Here is a 21,805-nt window from a genome sequence, read left to right on the forward strand (position 1 = left end):
GAGGAGCTTGTGGATGTACCAGAGAATTGAAACTTCATGAGAAGGACTGAGGTGAGGCAGAGTGTGACCCTGAAGGAAACTCACGCTGGAGCGAGACAGCTCGGGTGAGATACTGGAATGTGTGTGTGGGATCCACACTGCTGTTGAAGATGTTATGACCCTGAGGGGAATGAAGCTTACGCTGGAGCAGAATGGCTTGTGTAAGCTTGAAATCTGTGTGAAAGATCCATGCTGCTACTGAGGATTTGTGACTCTAACAGAGAGAGAAGACACACGCTGGAGCAAATAACGGCTGGGGTAGGGATGTTGAGATCCATGTGTGGGATCCATGCTAAACCTATGTCGGAGTGGTCTATCTAGGACTGTTCTCCCATGGGGAGGGACCTCCATAGGGAAATAAGGGTGGACTCTTAAGCTATTATCCCCTGTGGAAGAAGATCCATAGTAAGCAAGTGTCCCCTTGCAAGCCTATGGAAGGAAGACCCTTCAGGACCTGGGTAACCCCCAGCCTTCGGTCTTAACCCAGGAGGAGGTAAGCCCAGCCCTGGAGGCTGACACAGAGAGAGAGAGAGAGAGATGAAAAAGTTCCAGCTGCGATGAGAATGCTGCAGAATTACTGGAGAGAGAGCTGGAACTCCGAGAATGGAGAATGAGACTGCTTCTCCTCCTTGGACTGGAATAAAGGGGGGAGAAGTATTTCTGTAAATACATAGCACTTTTACCTAAGTAGAATTGTTGTAGATATAGTTCTTTAGTAATTTTTGTTTTGCTAGTAATAAATGATCATATTATTTTCCCCAAATCTTATCTCTTTTGTCTGCATAAACCTTCTCTCAACTAGTAGTAATTGTGTGGGGGGTGTGAAAGCAAATTGACCCAGAGCAAAACCACGACATTTTTTGGTGGAGAATGTGGGCAGACACTGCCCGGAGAGGCAGTGGCCGAATCAAACCCCAACAGCAGTGAAGATGGTGAAGGACTTTGAGGGGAAACCATATGAGAAGTAGCTGAGGTCACTTGATCTATTCAGTCTGGAGGAGACCTCATTGCAGTCTACAACTTCCTCATGAGGGGAGGAGGAGGGGTAGGCACTGATCTTTTCTCTGTGGTGACCAGTGACAGGCCTGAGGTAATGGCCTGAAGTTGTGTCAGGGGAGGTTTAGGTAGGACATTAGAAAAAGGTTCTATACCCATGCTGAAGAAAAAGATTTTTCAGCCTTTTCATGTGTACTGGAACAGGTTCCCCAGGGAAGTGGTCACAGCACCAAACCTGCCAGAGTTTGTAAGCTTCAGGACAATACTCTCAGGCATGTGGTGTGACTCTTGGGGATGATCTTGTGTGGGACTAAGGGTTAGACTCGATGATCCTCATGGGTCCCTTCCAACTCAGCATATTCTTTGGTATGTGATAATAGTATAAAGGCATCACTTAAGACAATATATCAGGAAAAGAAAGAAAAAGAAAGGATAAGAGTAGAAAGATATCCAGTGGATCCAGTGATAAGACCTGATTGTTGTCATTTAGTTTTTCCTTGGTCGAAGTGATGGTCACTTGATCCATTGGGTGTGGGGGAAGCCCACAAAACGGAGTTCAATGGGTTAGCATTTGTCTAGGCTTAAAAGGGAATGCCCAGGTATACCCCTGAGGGCGGGGCGGTGGAGGGTTACGCAGGTTAGCAGGTTACGCAGTCTGTTGAAACATTGTGGAACTGTTGCAATACTGTGAATCATGCCCAGTCCTCTGGTGAAAGGCCCCAAGAATGACTCTGGAGGCACTTTAGGTGTCTTTTATGGTTTATGACACCTTCTAAGACATGACTGCTGCCTCTCATGTCAGCATAATTGAGCTAGTTCTGCCCCATCAAAAGGGATGAATATCTTCAGACCAATGTGTGAATGTCCTATGATCTCCCCTGTGGGAGGAGTTTTACAGGTGAACCAGGTGTGTAAAAGAACACATTAGCATGCTAAAACACACTATCCTGCTTCTACAGGATGTGCTTCTTATAGGTCTTCTCCCTTATTTGGTTCAAAACCCAGCTTGTAGCATCTGGTGGGTGGTGGGTGCACACACCCTCTGTCTTACATGGACCAGAGGTTTCACCATTCTCATCCTCCCCTTTGGTTCCGGGGTGGGAACCTGGCCTCAGCATAGCACTCTGTTGCACTTGCAAATGACCAATTGTTTGAGTCATTAACCATTACCATTTCAGTCTCTCAGGCTGAAAAACCTCCACTCTCTCAATCTGTCTTCATAGGAGAGGTGCTCTTCTTCATCAGAAACACCTTAGAGCAATGCTAAATGGCCACTATAACCAACTAGTTCTCCACTGATAAATTCTTAACATTTTGCTGATGAGAGTAATCATTGGGACAACTATTGCAGTAAAATTAATAAAATCATTGAAACAGTTTAAAAGTCTTTTATTCATCATATCTATCCCTGTATCTGTCTATGTATTTATTTGCTTATCTGTATGGGTATAGGTATCTGTTGGTACAAATGAATAGATACAGAGAGAAAAATAGACTAGCTTCTTTTAAATACAAATTATTTATGAATGACCAACCACACTACAACATGGCTTATTCACCATTAAAAAGCACTGGTGAGACAACAACTTGAATTCTATGTTCAGTTTTGGGCCCCTCACTGCAAGACATTGAGGTGCTGGAGCAGGTCCAGAGAAGGGCAACAGAGCTGGTGAAGGGTCTAGGGCACAAATCTTATGAAGAGTGACTGGGGGAACTGGGAATCTTTAGCCTGGAGAAAAAGGAGGCTGAGCGCAGACTTTATCACTTTTTACAACCTCCTGACAGGAGGGAGTGTCGGTCGCTTCTTCCAAGTAACAAGCAACAGGACAAGGGGAAATATTACAGTAGGGAAGGTTTAGGTTTGATATCAGGAAAAATTTCTGAATGGAAAGAGTGGTTACACATTGGAACAAGCTGCCCAGGGAAGTGGTAGAATTACTATTCCTAGATGTATTTAAAAGACATGTAGATGTGGCACTTAGGGACATGGTTTAGTAGCAGACTTGGCAGTGCTGTGTTAATTGTTGGACTTGATTTCAAAGATCTTTTCCAACCTAAACAATTCTGTGATTCTACAAGGATAAAGAATTGTGACACATCCCCCTTCACCCTAACTTACCAAAAAGAAAAAGTTGAATTCATGTATTAATAACATTTTTAAATTACGTTTTAGAATGGCATATACTTCTAGAACACGTGTAAGTAAAATATATAATATTAGGCATAAATATGCATTATTTTAAGGTGTTTCTTGTGGCATGTGGATATTTCCTCTTTTCTGCATCTAGAGTGAAGAATGGTTTACATGGATGTAGCTATACAAATGAACTGAAGAATTTAAACTGTTTGAGTACAAACCTTAATTGACCCAAGGCAATGAAAAAAAACAGGCAGAGGCTTACTGGAGGTTTTTTTTTCCTCCCTCTGAAAACAAAGCAAGAATATTTAATCAAAACATTATATTGAGTTGGACAAAATTACTGGAAATTTCTCCTTTCAATATCTTGAATTTTCATAAAATAATTTTCTTGAAATTGTAAAAAGAGCATTTACTTTGAATTGTTAATTACAATGAGAAGTTTAAAGGTTGAAATCAGTTTTGATATTTCAATTTGTTACATATGTATGCATTAATACAATCTAAATAAGTAAATAATTTTTTAAAAATATATCCATTACAGTTCCTATTTTAAACTGAAAAAGACAATTTAAACACTATCTTTTACCATATTAGTTTTTTTAAACCTGCAGCCTATCAGCAAAATTATTCATACACTTATAAGAAGAGCTAGAAAGTTTTTTTTTCAATAGGTTGGTTTTCCATTGTTTTCTGTTTTAAAGTTTATATTAACTGGTTTTTTATCCATCTTATTTGACATACAGTTAGCATTGGGTCATTTCTAACTTACAGTTGTTTGAGTTCTCTCTCTTTCTGAAATCTGCTGCTGCACGTACAATATGTTTCTACTTCATGTATGAATGATTGAATTTAGTGCTTAGCAGTCCAGTACCACGTGTTGGCTAGGAGCTTTCTATTGCCAGATAACGTTCAGCACGATACTGAAAGGCAAGTGATATGTGTACAGTGATACCTGCCTCAAAAGGCACCTACAGTCATTTGGGATTCAGAACATTTCTCTTGGGGATAGTCCCTGGGTTGGAAATAGGGAGGAGGTTTCCTCCTTAGTCATAGCTGAATCTGTCATTATAGCCCAGGAAGTGTGACACGAAGTCTGCAGGGAAAAAGGAGTGAAGTGACCACTTTGATTTTTAGGGATAATTCTTATATCTGGACTTCAGAATAATATGACAAAGCTGTGCAGACAGAATCATGAACTGCATTGTTGGATGAGTAATTAAACAAGAAAAAAATAAGCAAGCAGTACCCAGAGCTGTCATATTAGGCATTAGCCTTTAGGCAAAACATGTTCGCAGCATTGCTTTTTTTTCCAGTCTCTGGCATCTCAGATTACCACCTGAGGTCAGTGTCTTCAAAACTTGGAACAAACAAAGTTGCTAGTTACTAATTTTTTACTAATAAATACCTGTAGAGTTTATATTTTCCAATAAATAAAAAATGTATTTTATGTCTATCACATGTATACAGATTACATTTCATTGAGATTCAACTGTTTACATATATAGAATGAAATAAACTATGGCTTTTATACTTTGATGACATATGTCCCGAAGATTACAAATCAACCCTGAGATTAGCTCAGCTTTTTAGACCACAGTGCTAATAATACCAAGGTTGTAGATTTGATCCCTGCAGGGGCAATTTACTTGTGAGTTGGACTCAATGATCCTTGTGGGTCCCTTCCTCAGAATATTCTGTGATTCTACGTCCTCTGCAAAATCCTTTCTGGAAATTATTCATATAGACTAAAACAACAAAAACATACAGACTTTTATTACTGTGTGTCTTCTTTCTTCTTTTCTGTTTGTTTTGGTTTTTTTTTTTGTTTTTGTTTTTGGGTTTTTGTTTGTTTGTTTGTTTGTGGTTTTGTTGTTTGTTTTATTTGTTTGTTTTTTCCCCCCCATTTCTTGTTTGCATATAGTTGCTTGAGCTAGGTTGTTCGCATACCTGTACAGGTAGAACAAAAGTACTGTTGCTATTTCTGCTTTGGCTTCCCAGCATATTTCAGTCTCGACCTGAGAAGTTCACCTCCACAGTTGGGAGGGATGTGCATTTTGCATGCCCATGCAGCCACTTCATTGCTGTTAAGATTGACAACAGCAGCATCAATTGTGACAGTGACTTTTTAATGTGGGCTAGTGTCCAATAAGCATGCAAAGGAGATCCTTATTTCGCACAGGTCACTAAGCCGTAAGATACTGACAAGCTTTGGTTGCTGTTGACCCAGGCTAAATTTGAAATAATGACCTAGAGGTGATTGGGTCCATATCCCATTACCATCACTCAAAGTCACTCAGAACTTCATGACAATAACGTCTTTGAAGACCTCTTAATTTCCTTGAGCATGAGTTTCCCCTCTTAAACCTGTGCTGAATGGCCCTAATCAAATTATGTTTGTTCAGGCTATTGCTTCACTAATATCTTAAAATCCTCTGGAACTTTTCCCAGTGTTTTCTATTGCTCTCTTCCTCAACCAGCAGCCAGTGTGGAAGTAAGTTATACTTGATAGTTATTTTTGTGACCCTTTCAGTATTTGGCTTATGACAATCATTCCTACAATTAGATAATATACTAAAATACCAATCAATTAGTAGCTTATATTCAATTACAAAGTGCCTACTGCCTAGAATCTTGTTAAGGGCCAAAAATGAGACATCAAAATAAGGAAAATACACATTTCAGAGGCTAGATTGAACAAGTAGCAACTGATTTCAGTCTTCACTAGTATACATTTAATTAACCATTTTTTTACCTGAAGTGTCATTTCATTATATCACTTATTTTTTATCCATGGTAACTTATGAAACCTGTTTCTGTTGCTGTAATGATAAATAGGAAAGCTTGTGATTCTTGCTACTTATAATTGCACCTTTTCCTCTACACAACCTGTAAAATGTCCATGAAATAACATTTCACATAAAAAAAATGTACTCACAACAAAGTAATTCCTGGGATTTCAGAGAAACATTGAAAAACTGATTAGTATCCAAGAAACACCATAAATGGTAAAAGGAATCACTCACCATTACAGAGTATACCACAGGGTATAACTGAGTATACCATTTCCCAAACTTACCCTGTGGACTATTGAACATATAATGACAAAGTCCCCATTAAAATCTGATGTAGTTTCATGAAGGCTACAATGCTGATTTAAAGTTGGTTCTTCAGAGTATTAAAGAGGTTTCTATTACATGGAAGGTATCAGACTTGCTTGGTGATACAGCAGAATTCTGCGAGGCTATTGCTGTTATCTCTAGTTCAGTAGCTGATATATACTGATAGTCCTTTTTATAGTAAAGCCATTCTGGATGTCATCAGAAAAAGCCACCTCAGAGGAGCACGTGGTTAAGATGCTAACACACAAGTCAGGAAATTGAGCGAGGCAGTTTCAAAACATGGACCGATCCTTTGATTTACCATGGGGTTATTTGCACTACAGGTACGTTTCAACTCTACCCTCCTATAGACCTATGCAGAAATTCTAGGTTGAACATGGGAAAATTTATTTTCTGAAGCTTTCATGATCACTAGATATTCCCTTTGAGTCCAAGGCCCTGTACGTTTCTGTGTTAAAAAAAATTCTATGTTAAATATTAATTCAAACGGTGAGTTTTTCTCTAAAAAATACTTTTTGAACCCTAACAAAAATAAAAGCTCTTTTCTCATAAGTCTACAGAACTAGCATTGATATTGATCTTCAAAGAAAGCTGACTTCAAGAAATAAATAAGTCCCATCATTTGTGTGGACCATCAATCAACCTGGCCTGTTTAGGGGACTGGAAAAAGTGGAAAGATCTTTACATAAAGTTCTCTACCAAGCCTCTCAGCACCTTTATTAATACTGAAATTGAAGTGGTATCAGCTAAGGAGTATATGACATTTAAATAATGTTGGGGAAATATTAATTCCAGTGGGCTTCTCTTTCTTTCACTTTGTTTTAAAGCCATATGCGAATATTTTCATTCACTGTTATTGCTGAATGGCAAGACAAGAAAGACAAATTATTTTGAGGATGACAATTGCTTGCACTGCCTGGATTTACTGAAAAGACCTTCCAAATTTTTAAAAGGTTCAAGGACGATCCCTAATGAAGTCCAAATCACACATAAAGATTTTTCTCTTATCTTGATTCTGACCAGGCAAATAAAGTTATAAAAGCTACCTTTGCCAACCTTTATTAGGCTTCTATTACATTTAAAACCTTCTGCCTTTGGCATTGAGCCTGACTGAGCTTTCCTTATTAATTTATCTGTAACTTAAACCTGACACAGGCATGAAATGAATCTGACATACCAACTCATTGATTTGCAACTATATTACAGGTGCACATCATTAGGAAATAAATACTGCACTGAAACAACTAGGGTTTATGTAATTCAAGGAACAGTAAAATATTTCCATCGATGTTTATAGTATTTTTCTTTTTTTTTAATTCATACTTTACCCTCCTCTTTTAAATATCCTATTTATGTCAATGATTTTCAAAACTTTTTCCTGTGTTTCAGCTGCTGTGTAGTTTCATTGTTGGATTGAAATTTGAGTCTAAGCCTTCTGTTATAAATAAATTGATGATATGTGGGATTGACTTAAGAAAAAAATCTAGCACTTCAACTTTATAATTTTACTAACCAGTTCCTTGAAGCTGTGATAGACTGATTGACTTTACTTATGCTTTTCTTTTTAGCAGTGACAAATTTAGTTTTACAACCACTGAACCCAGTGTTTATAAAAGACTACATCTCTGCAGCACCAAAGTAGAAGGTACATGCAGTATTGGCTACTTGTTGCTGGGGAGAAATTTTAACAGTGAAGAACATACAAAAAAGCAGATACAGAATACAGCCTACAGAAATGGTGGTAGATAAGATTGTCTGATAGTTGAGGGTGCTTCTTCCATACATAGATGGATTTCTGCAGGGCTGAGAAATGATTGATTTCCCAGTCCTTTGCCTAAATTGTTTCTTTTATGCTGAGGAAGTTCTTCAGTATCATCATGTAAAACTCAAAGGAGTGAAGGGTAAGTCTTCAAAACTGCCACACAAATGTCACAACAGTCTCAGAAGTCTGAAAGTGTTTAAAATCTGACAAATACCAAAAATAAAAGCATAAAATCAGTACTAATTATTTTAATGGTCTGTGAATTCTATAATACTGTCTATAAATAAGTATCCCATGTTCTGAAACCAGTGCCCTCCAGAGGTGCAGCTCAATCTGACAAATCACATCCTCAACCAGTGGCATCAGGTAAGGAGAGAAAAAGTATTCTCTGATCATGGTGATGTGGATCAATATCAAATTAGCTATGCAAAGATCTTTGGATAAAAATATAATTCAGTGCAGTTTGATTTCCTTACAAAATCAGTATCCTTGGTGGTGATACTGATCTATCCAATCAAGTTTTCCTTGAATATTTGCATATTTTTTCTGCTATAAATAGTTTGAACATCTGCAGCAGTAATTTATAAGCCTCATTTATACTATTATTTATAGTATTTTTTTATTAGTTTAACACTAGTTCTTTAAAAAAGGAATCCACTGAGATGCACTGGAGAGCTTCAAAAGTGAGCAAGTGGTACCAAAAATATGCGTGACCAAGAGGAGAAACCACAAGGTAGTGTGGAAAGCATGGGCCATAGACTAGCTCAGTAGATGTAATTGAGCTAAGCCACAAACCATATGATTACTTTAATCACCAAAATGCAATTGTGTTTCATTATGGTATTTAAATTAGGACTTGGGGTTTGAATATTTTCCCTGCATTGTTCCTCTCTTTTATTTCTAAATTTTGATAAAATTAGAAGGAAACTCTTTACCAGTGAAAGTCCTAATTTTAGTTGCCTTTTGCCAATGGCTCCCTGAAAAACACTAGATCTGAATCTCTATTGCTTTAAGGAGTTGTTTTCTAAGTCAAAAGGACATTGCAAATATCTCAACTATTATAAAAAGCTTTTAAAATAAAATAAAAATACAAGAGAAAAATACTGGAATATTTTTTTTCTTACTGTAGGAGTTCAAATTACATATGACTTTAACAAAATCATTGGTATCACATCTATATTAAAAAATCAGGTCTTCTGTATCTTCCTTGTGCTTGATTACACATTGCAGGGTAAAATAAGTGAGTCTGTCCCTAGCTGTCTAAACTAAGTAAATTCATTCCATTCAAATTATTTGAAAAATACATGCTTCTGTGTTATTATAAATTAAAAAAAAAATCAATTTACTTGTCAAGATTGAACAAACTAAACGACTTCTGAAAATAATGCAATAAAAGTTTACAGAATAAATCTTGAAGTAGCCTATTATTCTGATATTGAAGGTAAAAGATTAGAGCATATTATATTCTCCAACTTGATGACTGCAGACAGTTTCAACTTTCTTACTTGTTGTATAATGAATAACGAAGTAAAGAAAGTAAGGTTAGTTTAAACTAGTAGGTCAAGCTTTGCACTATGGGCTGCCAAGCTTTTCAGGAGCTGAATTTAGTAGTTCTTGATAAGTTGCTTCTCCATCCATTCATGTTTGGTTATTAATATTGTTGGCTCATTCCTCTTTTTTAAACTCGTAAGAGAAAAGACAGATTTTTTGTCATGTCTACAAAATTAGCAAAATTCATTTTATTTGTTTTTACTCTGTATTATGATCTATCATATGACAGGTAAAGACAGTGTACACAGGGAAAAAAAAGATTTTTCTTTCATATTTAGAATAGAATTTAAAATTCTGTAGAGGTGTATGTATAAGTTTGATAAAAAATATTGGATAGCTTAAAAAAATGTTAAGACTGGAGAAGGTTTTTGTCTCAGATGCGTAAGAATTACTACTGGGAAAAACATCATGGGTATGGCAGCAACCATGTGCTTTGCTCTGCTCATTCAAAGCTTTGGAATAATTTCTTCATAAATAAGAAAAAAATTCAAAGAATATCACCAACTGTATTGTGGAAAATGTTAGGAAAAACATGCCTTTTCAGCAAAGAAAATGAAAAAATAGAAGAGTATGTATGTAATCTACTAAGTGCATTTTCTGGGAGAAAACCATTCCACTTCAGAAAAAAAAAATAAATCCATGTTTATAAACACATTTTGCAATAGTCTGTTTTGGAAAATCTATTTTGCAAGGAAATAGGAATAGGAAAGGATAGGAAAAGCATTTAAAAAAAAAAAAAAAAGTGTTTGTGAAGCGTTATGGCTCCCAAATAGCATATTCAATTAAAAGCATCTGACAACCTCCACACTGGAATCTTTTACTTGTCAGTGAGAATAATGTAAAAAAGAGAACAGTTAATATAATCAATTCAGACTTTCAGAAAGTCCCTCCTGATGTTCAGTTAAGGAAGTCTGGTGCAATCATTTTCTTCCAGAAGCAAAACCTAGCAAAGATCACAAACTATGACTATGTGAAAGCTTGGAAATAATAGACATCGAGACTTGGAATCCATTCAATATCTTTAGGAGTTTGGTTTGGGTTGATTTTTTCTTTTTTTCTTTTTTTCCTTAATAAGCAAGGTAATGAATTTCATGGAATGGCTTGGGTTGGAAGGGACCTTAAAGATCATCTTGTTCCAAGCCCCCTGCCATGGGCAGGGACATCTTCCACTTAACCAGATTTCTCAGAACTCCCTTCAAGGTGGCCTTGAAGACTTCCAGGGATGGGGCATCCACAGCTTCTCTGGGCAACATGTTCTTCAACACCTGATTTAAACCTTCTCCCTTTCAGTTTGAAGCCATTTCCCTTTGTCCTATTGCTATATACTCTTGAACTGTCCCCAGCAGGTCAAAGTCCTTCCTGTGCTGCGAACCCTAGAGTTGGATGCAGTGCTCCAGGTGGGGTCTCACAAGAGCAGAGTAGAGGGACAGAATCACCTTCCTTGACCTGTTGGCCACTCTGATTTTCATGCAGCCCAGGAATACAATTGGCTTTGTGGGCTGCAAGGGCACATTGCCAGATCATGTCCAGCCTCTCATTCACAAGCACTCCCATATCCTTCTAGGCAGGGCTGCTCTCAATCTGTTCATTCCTCAGCCTGTACTGAGACTGGGGGCTGCCCTGATCCATGTGCAGCACCTTGTGCTTGGTCTTGCTAAATCACACAAGATTTCCATGGCCCCACTTGTCAAGCCTGTCCAAGTCCCTTTGGATGGCATCCTGTTCCTCATGTGTGTCAACCACACCACTCAACTTGGTGTGATCTCCAAATTTACTCAGGGTGCACTTGATACCTTCATCTATGTCATTAATGAAGATATTTAAAGCATTGCTTCCAATACAGATCCCTGAGGGACACCACTTTTCACTGATGTTCATCAGAACTCTGAGCTAGTGACCACCAGCCTCTGCATGTGACCATCCATTACTTCCTTAGCTGTCTAACAGCACACCCATCAAATCTATCTCTTTCCAATTTTGAGAGAAGGATGTTCTGGTGAACTGTGCCAAAGGCTTTACAGAAATTCAGATAAATGACATCTGTATCCCTTCCCTTGGCCACTGATGTAGCCACTCCATTGTAGAATGCCACTAGATTGGTTTTTCTTATGAAACAGAGGTTGAATTTGAAAGGAAAGAAGTAATGATTAATATACAGACTCAGTTGATACAGTTACATCCTTGTTTCATGCTTATGTCTGTAGCTGTCCATCACTAGCTTATAATTAATGTACTACATGAATATTACAATATTTGGAAAGATAAACATGGAGGGGATTATGTTTACAGATAACATGATTTTCTAATAATAATTATATATATATATATAATTTATATAATTCAAAAGTAGAGAAGAATTACTAGGACATTGAGATGATGTGGACAAAGTAAGAGAATAAAACAACAGCATTTAGTAATGACAATATGAGTCAACCACATGCACTGATGGTCTTACTTTGATCCATTTGAGAGCTGGAAGTGACACGATAAGTATTTTCTCAAAATGCATTAGCACGAATTAAGATTGATATAGGAAAAAAAAGAAAGGAATCAGTAGGGTTAATTTCTATAAAGTTATAATACTTCTTCAGCTGAAATACTGAATTTCATTTAAGTCAACCCAGTCCAAACATATTAAAATTTTGATTTTTTTTTTCTGAATATTTTTTAAAGAAAATTATTAGGGCAAGAGAAAATTTACTGTGAAAACACCAGTCTTATTCATGCAGGAGTGCACAAAAATAATGAGAAGGCATATCTATTAATGAATGGTATAAGTTATTGTATGGCAGTCCATAACTTCTGCTCCCTACTTAAGTATAGTGTAAGATTTTAGAGACAGAAATTAAACTGCAAAGTAAAACAACTAAACATTATGGTAAACATTATATCCTTTAAATTAACTTGTATTAATTATTACCACAAGTTACTTGAGGCTATGAAACTGAAAAGTAAAATTAATATTCATGTGATAAATACAAACATCTGTGACTACATTAAACAGGCTTACATATTCATACATGTATGCCTTCAAGCTCTAGGAAATAAGTGACTGCAAAGTATATGGAGCAGAAGAAGTTTTCTATGTGATGGTTGTATTCTCACTGTTCTAACAGACATATGGTCCTGGTTCTGGTCACACTGAGGGCAGAAAATACAAATATGAACCAATTAATGATTTAGTTTCATAGGGGTTTTATAAAACATAGGATGTCCAGAGCTGACCTATTAAGGACTTTAAAGAAATAATATATATATGTTTATATAGAGATAGATAGATTAGATAGGTAGGTAGGTAGGTAGGTAGGTAGGTAGGTAGGTAGATAGATAGATAGATAGATAGATAGATAGATAGATAGATAGATAGATAGATAGATAGATAACAGGGTGACTGGTAATGGATTCATAATAACTTTACTAATCGAACAGGTGTTTGTTTGACTAAACTTACACGTCTACAGCATAGACAAGCCAAGCTGGTAACTTCAAATTCCTTTTATAGTTGACAAACCAGTGCTTTAATGGCATTATACATCTTTTCCTAAGACACTTCAAACAGGCCAAGTGGAGCTGTTGAGATCCTTGTGTCCAGAATCCTGAGGAAACTGATGGGTGCAGTTGCTAAGCTTCTCTCCATCGTATTTGAAAAGCCATGGCAGTCAAATGAATTCCACAGTTACTGGAGAAAAGGGAATGTTCACATTCATTTTAAAAATTGTGTAAAAAAGGAAACCCTGGAAACTGCTGAGCTCAGTGCCCAGTAAGATGTGGGAATAGAACTTCCTGGAAGATATGTCAAGGCATATGGGTGGCAATGAGGTGATTTAAGACAGCAAGCATAGCTTCATGAAGGGAAAATTGTTCCTGACTAATCTGGTAGCCTTATATGATGGACTGACTGCATCGGTAGATGGGGGAAGATAACTGATGTCATCTTTCTTGAATTCTGCAGGGCTTTGGGATGTGGTCCCACACAATATTTTTTTCTGATTTGGAGAGATGCAGATTAGGTGGATGGACTCTTAGGTGGGTAAGGACTTGGTTGGATTGCTGTGTTCAAATAATGGCAGCCCACAGCTCAATGTCCAAATGGAGATCAGTAACAGCTATTGTCCTTCAGCAGTCCCTCCTGGGACTAATACTGTTCAATATCTTTATTAGTGACATAGACTGAGTCTGCACCTCAGCAAGTTTGTAGATGCCACCCAACTGAGTGGTGCAACAGGAAGGGATGCCATCCAGAGGGACCTTGACAGGTTGAGGGAGGTGATTCTCTCACTCTGCTTTGCTCCTGTGAGACCCCACCTGGAATACAGCATCTGGCTCTGGGATCCTTGGCACAGGAAGAACGTGGACTTCTTGAGTGGGTTTAAAAAAATTATCAGAAGACTGAAAAAACACTTCTACTATGAGAAAATGTTGAGAGAGTTGGGGTTGTCCTGGAGAAGAATATGCTCTGGGTATGCCTTCTTGTGGCCTTTCAATACTTAAAGGGGTCTAATGAGAAGGAGGGATATGTTTCTCCAGTGCCTGTAGTGTAGAACAAAGAGTAGTAGCTTTAAACTGAAAGAAGATAGATTTAGATTAGATCTAGTGAAAAACATTTTTATGATGAGGATGGTGACCTTCTGGAACAGGTTGCCCAGAGAAGCTGCGGAAGCCCCTTCACAGGGAGTGTTCAAGGCCGGGCTGGATGGGGCTTTGAGTAGCCTGGTCTGGTTGGACCAGGTCAGGGAGATTGGACTTGGTAAGCTATAAAGGCAACCCAAACCATCCTATGATTCTATTTGATCAATCAAAAAAATCCTAGTAGAACAGTATAGTGCTTGTTTGGTTTTATATATGAGACAATAAATATTTCATTAATCAAAGACATAAATATAACAACTGCAAAACAGGAGAAAACTGTTCAAGTCTTCTTTTTATTACTTGCATTCATTTTTATAAGAGAAGATTTTTAAGTATTTTGCATAAATAAAATGGGTTGAATTTTTATTCTTTCCAGTGCTTGCCTGATCCTATTCTAAGATTTTTTTTTATTATTTTTGTTCTACTCTGTCTGCATTTGTATAATGGTAAATCTATGCATGAACTGTCATTTCCTTGTGTTACCACACAGAATAGATTTGACCATTTTCAGACTGAGAACAAGTCTTCAGGAAAATTTGTTGTGTGAATTTTTTATTTTACATTTTCAGAAATCAATTCTTTGTCATTTTCTTGGCAAGTTAATTGAAAGTTGACAACATTACAAGTGCTAAAAACATCCTTTTGTTCTACTCCAGAAAAACTGCTCATATTTTGTATCTGACTCTTTTAAATTATACTTTTTTATAATATGATTATTTATTGACCTTCAGGTAATATTTTAAGGCATAATGCACACTTCAGTACATATTTTTTCCATTTATTTTAATCACCATATGTCATCTCTTAATTTTGAGGGCAAAAAGTAATCACTGTGCATGAGTTCAGCTGTGAAGAATAATATTTTTTAGCTAAGCTGCTGTTCATATGTTTGGATAAATATGTGTCTCAGTATTCAATAGTACATTGAATAGAAGTCACATATTCAATTGTTGAAAAATTTTGCAAAAGAAATAAAAAGATCTAGACAACTTTTGTAATAAATGTTCCACATAATTGTAATATTTTCACGTAATTTTTATAATGGTTTCCATTTTATGGTTTAAGGTCCTCAGCTATTATTTCAGGCTGGGATGTAGTTGGAACACTGCTCAACAAAGGAACATATTCACTATAATGTCAAAGTACTTAATTTTTGTGACTTGTAACATTATTCTTTTCTATTATTAACAGATTTTATTTTAAAAATAGCTTCTTACAAATCAAGTCTTGCTGAATAACAAAGTAGGAGGAGCAGCTGGGCTGAGGAAAGAAGTCTTGTAGAAACAGCTATTGTTGGTAATGATTAAAAATGGCAAGAAAAATTATCCTCTTACTATATACTCAGCATGAAAGTCTCTTTTTAATGTTGTCATATTGTTCTGATTCTTCTTTATTTTCTTTTCCCAGACATTTCTTAAACAGGCAGTTATTACAGAAGCACACACATGTGTCTTTATCCAAGAACTGTCTTGAGCAGTATGTGTTTATCAGTGAAAAGCAGGTGCTCTCCTTTTTGCTCATCACCATTTGGATTGCTTTCAACCAATAATGCCTTTAAAAAATGTGAAGAACACCTGCCATCTTTATATCAGAACTGGTATAGCTAGTCATATTTTTAGTTTTATCGCCAAGAATATCTTATTTCTTGAAAGCTTCTATTGGACTCTCCTACCACTGATGTCAATCTGGATCAGTCCAGCTGTACAGTCAGCATTTCTTGGCAGTACTTTTTGAGAAGCTGGCTATACATGCTCTTTGTCTTTGAAACATTTAAACTACAGCTTAGGAAAGAACTCGTTTTGCCTTTCTTCCCTTTATCAGATTTTTTCTGTATTTTATTATAATTCTTACCAGTTAAGTCTTATGTGACTGTTACTTATTACCTACAAAAAAAAGTATATTCTGTGTTTATATTGCTGAAGAGCTTATCTTGAGATATGTATCAAATTCCTGATTCTAGTATTTTTGGGTAACATTCAGCTATGTACTGTGAACATCTAAATGTTGACTTCTATGTGTAAACTAAGCCGCTGGATTCCTGTAACAATTAGTGGAGACTGAGGCTTACTTTGGTTGCATGCATTTCTATATGCATCTGGAGACACCTGAGGGGCCCTAGGATACCTAAGACCATGGTTCTCAGATATAAAACTCAGTACAATAGGAAGATTTGTACCATAGTGGTATTTGGAGGCAGGGAGAGGGACTATACTCTGAGGGAAGCTTCTGTGTCTATTAATAGAAGTTTAAGCTTCTGCTGTGATCTGGGGAACACTAGGTTTGACTGAGTTGCTTCACAGCAGTGTCTATTGCCATATTGGGATGCTCTAGAGTATCTTCTCTTGCATCCAGCTGCCAGTATAAGTCTGCTGTCCTGGGATATCTACCAGTCCTACAGGGATATCTGATAAACTCAAGTATCTTAAATGGCATGAGGAACCTCAGTGTGATCAACTCAATGGTATCTTTATTGTCTGTGCTCTACAACTGAATTATATATGTTAAGAAAAAATACATGTAATTAAATATTTTATTTTTTATTCTAAAGTGTATCAGTAATCCTTTTGTTACTCACTGTCATGTTAGAATAAGATTGAAGATAAGTAATTAACACAAAATCTCCCTGTTTTGAAGAATTACTTCCAGGTTGGATCACATTTCTTAGACTTATAGAATTAATTTACCAAAGTCTTTCATGCAATGGGAATTAATTATTACTGTAACTATAATTTAGAAGTAGACTTAACTGTTATTAGCATTTATTAAATACTTGAAAAAGTAATATCAACTCTCCTTTTCTTCATCAGTGTATCAATCAAACTTAGGCAAAGCAGGAGTATATTTCTTTGAAAATTACTGTTTACCTTTTTAGGATTAAAACCCAAATCAGGATTCTAGACTCTTAAAAAAAATCAAATTATAATTCAAAGCATTTTGAGACCTATTCCATTATTTGGTGTATACAATTTACTTGAAGATTTCGACAACCCAGTTTAAGCCAGTAGGCTACACCCATATTTTACAAAAACTATCTGTTGAATAAATCATATGGGAAAAATCAGTGGCTGTCTTGATATATTTCTTAAAATGAAACTTTTAGAGCTAAAAGCTGCCCAGAGCCAAGCATTGGTTTTCAATGATCAACGGAATTTGCTCCCTGGTGCATAGAAGTTTTTATAAGTATTTCAATAGAATACTTACTAACATGATGGAGTATATAAAAGAAATGTCATAGCTGGTTCTTTTCTTTTTTCGTTTTCCAGAAAGTTCAGAATTCTAAAGGACACTGATGAGGAAGAAATGCAGTGATGTGTGAATTAAATCTGTTGAAATGTCTTGGCAAAGTCCATGCACAGCGAAACTGATGGGCAAATTAAGGTTAATGAGACTTGGATGCATTAAAATTTCAAACTTTGTTTAAAAGATTTCTCTATCTGGATTCTGTTCTCATGCAGTGTGGCTCCCTAAGAACTAACTCTTTCCCATAACCCCCAAAATGCTCTGTCTGCCTCATATTGGAGCTCTTGATTTTTCTCCCAGGTTAAACAACTCAGTTTAATTTGGCAGGCAGCTGGCCAACATCAATCAGTTGTGCTTCCTACAGCCACGGGCTGCTCTACCACAGCCTTACTACTCATCTACTTCCCCTTACCACCACCTATGATGATGTGGTGCTGAACCTGGTGTTTGTGCTTTAATCTACCCCACATCCCTTGAACCTGTTAACCAAGATCATGAAGAAAGATAAGCATCGGCAAAAAAACAAGGCATAGAAGCCTTTCAGGAATCAAAACTGTGAGTTACAGGTTTCTGGTTGTGTTGCAAGTTTGCTATATATCTATTCTGTTAAATGTAAAATTAAACTGCCATCCACAGTAGGAATCCATGTGGCACATCATGATCAGTAAAGTATGTTTTCTCTGATTATCACCAATTTGCAACCAGACATGTTCTAGGGAGAATCATTCTGTTGGGTAACTAGCACCAAGAAAATGTCCTGTCTAATAATTCAGTCTAATGCCTGAAACAGAAAGTTAAAATTTATCCGTATTTGCATAAGTGGCTTTTTTTTAATATCAGGTTTAAAAGAAGCAATAGGAAATCTTAGTGGTTTTGCATCAATATGCACAACTCAAAAGAAACTTTGCAAATAGCTGCCTTTTTCAGGTTAACTGGGTGAGTTGAAAATGCCTCCATTTAACACATTATTATAGCCCCCATTTAACATGTTATTATAGCTCCTTGCAAGGATTATATAGTCAATGCCTAAACTACAGCACTCTTGAATAAACCTTATGTGGCTAGACTCAGTTTGACACCTGGAAAACCTACGAGTCATGCTGTAAGGTTAGTTTCTAGAACACTCAAAATAAAAGCATCCCATTGACAGTTTCACATATCAGTCACATCATTAGCAATTAGAAATTTTGTGTGAAGTAACAGTGAAGGCTATGGGGAAATAGCTGGAGATTTTATCAAACAAACACAGACACCAATCAAAAGGGTATTTTTCAAAAACAATAGCACATTAGACACCTGTTACTTCAGATACTGTTATTAGCTATATATACATATACATTTTTTTTTATTTTTTTATTTATATATTTTATATTATATACATTTGGTTTTATTTGCTCTTTTTTAAAGAGTACTAATAATGTAGTTGTCTCAGTGTGAGATAATTTGGATGGATTGAAACATCAAACAGCAGTATTTTCCCCCAGATTCAGTACCCCTAGTTTCTCCAATACAGAGAGATAGACCAAATACTTCCAGATGTAAGTGGAAAAAAACCCACTGATAATAATACTGATAAGACTGGGTTAAACTCACTGATGAGGAGAAACTTCCCAAGCCGTGTCCACAGGGCCAAATCAGGATGGCAGCTACCCTCCCCCACTTGGAAAAAACTTACGTGGTCACAGGACAGGGATGAGATGGCCACTGTTCCATGTGGTTTGCCTCCCCCACAACTGGAAAACATGGTAGGAATGTTTGGAGAGTCAGTGCTGAAGTGAGGTTGTGGCGCTGGTACAGACAATCAGAGCAGGGCTACAGAACCCTGGGCAATTTGAAAAATCTTCAAGACATCTCTTGGATCCAGCAACTTGGTTGTTGCAATTTCAGTGTTCATTGGTTGAAGTGGTGGTCAGCATCCAGATTGAGGCAGTGGTAGGTAGAAAGCCTGGGTGGTAAAGAATATCCCATGTGGTCTATGAAGAAAACCCACTGTTGTGTGAAGTCCATGTCTGTTCTTTTATTGGGCTTTGGCTGGGTGGGAACGCCCTCAGTAAACCCCCTGGGATGGGGAGTTCTACACTGGATGATGTAATGCTGGATCATAGACATTTCAAGAGTCTGACACCTTCTAAAATGTTACAGCTGCCTCTTACATCAGCAGAGGTGGATCCATTATGGCCCATAAGTATCCTCAGGCCTATATGCGCTTCCTCAGAGGGGAGTTATCAAGGCTGAGTGGTGGAAGAACAAAGAAACAACACCCAGCTTGTAACCGAGGTGACAGATGTGCATGCCCACAGCACACCAGTAACCTGGGTGGTTACTTTGCAAATCATCACCTTGCACCTGGATTGACTGTCATCAGCATTTAAGTGGATACATTCTTCTCCTAGGATTGCAGTACCACTCTTATCTCAAGTTCACTTCAGGGTCCAAATTAGTAGGCATGTTTGGGGAAAAAAGAAAAGGGGCATACCCAGATTTTTGTGTAATCTAGGACAGTAGTAAAAATGAAAAAAATATGGATGTTATTTTTCAATGGTGAATAAACTTTGGAGAAATGAGTAATTCTATTTATCTTAAAATATTATTTTTGTGCAGCATACTAAATTGAAGTTTTGTGTTCTGTCAGGATTTCCTAATGGATAATTACTAACCTGTTGTGACAGGTGCTGATATTTTTAGCATAAAAAAAAAAAAAATATATATATAGTTTTTAAAAGTTCAGGTGAAGAGAAAGATTTTAATAATTCCAGAAGAAGAATACAGTGGACCCAGAACTGAAACTAGATCTTAAAACAAAACAAAACAAAATCCCAAACAAACAAACAAAACTTCCAACCAAAACAGATAAGGAAACCAACAAACACACACAAGAAAAAAAAATCCACAAACAAAATAGTAACCAAACATAGAAAACCAGCGAGGTAAATTAATAAATTGCTAAAGAGTTTTTAAATTGCTCATTATTTTGGAAGGCTCAAAGCTCTTTCTTTGAGATGGTTTGACTTGGGAACAGAGAGGTAAATGGAGAAAAGAAATTATTCCAACAATATTTTTGACACACAAAAGTAATTTTCAAAATACTTAACTTTTATGGAAAATATATATTTTGTTTTGTTGCATTTCATAGATTAAAACCACTTCTCTTTCTGATCAATTTGCTAATAATTTCAATCAGCTTAAGTCATCAATCAGTTTTCAAGGGACAGATGCATTTAGAAACATAACAATTTACAGGATTTGGTTTAGGGAATATTTGCCCAAAGTCTTATCTTTAGTATTGACATGTAAACTTAGATCCACTAGAAGTTTTTGAGAACTTTTTAACTAGGATTTTAAGAATTTAATTAGGATTTAATCCAACTTTACACCAATGTAATTGAGAAAAGCATTCAACTTATATTTTTTTCTAAAACAAATGTGTCCTTTGGGGTAGCATCTTCTTTCCTAACACTGACACAAATCAGGAGGGTTTTAACCATGAATTTGCCTGAAAGGATAATGCTTTGGTAATGTTATCAGCATTCCCTTGATGCTGCTTCTAGAAGCAGAAGTAAATGTAGCCATACTCTGGAAATGTCCAGAGGATAAAAACTTCCAGTCACAAGAGCAGAAACTGTCATGACCTATCCTTCCTTTTCTTCCAGCCACATAATATCCCAGCTCAAGGATTGAAGTTGGATGGCTAAATGATGACAGAGAATGAGCTTACTGATATTACTCATGTATTCCAAGCTTCAGATTAGTCTTTATGAGCTGTAGTTTCTCATATTTATATTGGAAGCTATTACAACTACTTCAATAGTTACTCAGAAATGGGTAATTCAAGTGATACAGGATACTCTGTAACTAACTCAAAGGGAATTGTATACCTTTAGTTAAAGGATATAAAGTTACATGCACCAATGTACTCTAGTAATAATCAATAAAAATACTGAGCAACAACTGAATATGCAACAAATTGAGTTACTTTGATGTCAGGTGAATCAGTATAAGCATTTACACAACCGCATCTTTAATCTGCCTGCTTAAGTTCCACTTCTACTGTATTTCTCTGCCTTTATTTTATTCATCTATTGCACATATTCTTTTATTTTCAATTGTTTTAAGAAAAGTTTTAAATCATTGTTGTCTAATGTAGAACTCTAGGTATGAAAGAGAACTAATAAGTATTTTATCTCCCTTCAATAATTTTAATATTCCTAAATGAATTTGGAAAACATAATGCTACATAAATATTCATAGGTTATACTTAAAGAAGGAATGTGTAGGAGGAGGGCACACTTTGTTTCAGTAATAACAACCTGTCCTATATATGCAAATTGC

The sequence above is a fragment of the Empidonax traillii genome, unplaced genomic scaffold (assembly GCF_003031625.1).
Source record: "Empidonax traillii isolate 1590-97213 ecotype Southwest subspecies unplaced genomic scaffold, ASM303162v1 scaffold772:size299382, whole genome shotgun sequence".
NCBI classification, from domain to species: Eukaryota; Metazoa; Chordata; class Aves; order Passeriformes; family Tyrannidae; genus Empidonax; species Empidonax traillii.